Raw genomic sequence first — 1,377 nt, forward strand, 5'->3', positions numbered from 1 at the left:
CCTATAAATGAGGTTTACTGACCATAAATCACAAAAAGAACTGTAAAACTAGATCATAAGTTAATGTTACGTAGTGTTGAAAACGGCAAAAAAGTGCTAAACATTGCAAAAAAGCGTCAAGTGATAAAAAGGGACAAAAACTTAAGAAAAAAAATTAAAACCTCAATAAAAAAGCATCAACAAAAGTGTTGATTTTCAACTTTGACGGGAAAACAACTCAAGGGTTAAGATCAGCTCAGGTGCCTCCCATTTCTCTTGATCGTCTTTGAGAAGTTTCTCCACTTGTGATGATGGGAGTCCACCTGTGCTAAATTCCACTGATTGACCATAATTGGGAAAAGCAGACACACCTGTCTATTTAAGGTCTCCCAGCTGACTTGTGAGCAAAAACTGTGCTACTTTCAAACAGCTTAAGAGCTCAGTGCCTCCATAATAATCACATGGAAGTTGTTTTTGCATTAAAAAAAAGTCTTCTTTGAGTTTGCAAAAAGCACCTACATGAGTCTGTAAGAAGACAAGATTGAAGTGTTTGGCCTCAATTCTAAGCGCCATGTCGGGAGGAAGCCAGGCAGCGCTCATCACCTGCACAATGAACCTAACTGTGAAGCATGGTGAAAGCAGCATTATGCTGTGTGGCTGGTTTTTAGCAGCAGGGACTCAGGGACTTAGGGACTGCTCAGGGTTTAATTTGAACTGAGAAATAATTCTCCAAAGAATACTTACATTTTTCTTTAATTCCATGGCAAAAAGGGAAGAGAAAATTAAAATAAAATGGCTACGTACGTGGAGACATGAACCCTGACATGCAGCTCTCGGAATGTAACTACACGTTGCAGCGACGCATGTTGCTCAGCCCCCCCCCGACTTACTTCCGGGTTCACATTCTCCGTATACATCATGAAATCGAGAAGGATTTACCACCATGGCCATAAGCTTAGGGTAGACACGTTGTTTCTCACTATGACTATAGAGTTGCTAGTTGCTCTGAAGCTAATCCCTGTCACTCTGGCTCTACAACCCCCCCTACCACACACACACACACACACACACACACATGCTGGAAATGCAATTCTCTTAAAGACATCAAAGCACACATGAACGCACAAGTATAAACTTCTGGCCTCTACTCATATTATGCCTTTTCGCTTTCCTTTATACTGTTGTATATCTTTTTTGTGCACGTTCATAAGTTTGCAAAGTGAAATAGCCAAAAGTCCCCCCCCCCAAAGGGACTTAGCTTCTCCAACAGAAAACCCTGTTCACAAACTGCTCCAAACAAGTCTGTTGTAGTCCAGCTTTTACGTTGTGGGTCATGTTGTAACACACATTATAATGCTTATCCAGCTGCTAGCATAGCACGCCCTCATACTCTGCTTC

Source organism: Etheostoma spectabile, chromosome 17 (assembly GCF_008692095.1).
Source record: "Etheostoma spectabile isolate EspeVRDwgs_2016 chromosome 17, UIUC_Espe_1.0, whole genome shotgun sequence".
Taxonomy (NCBI): domain Eukaryota; kingdom Metazoa; phylum Chordata; class Actinopteri; order Perciformes; family Percidae; genus Etheostoma; species Etheostoma spectabile.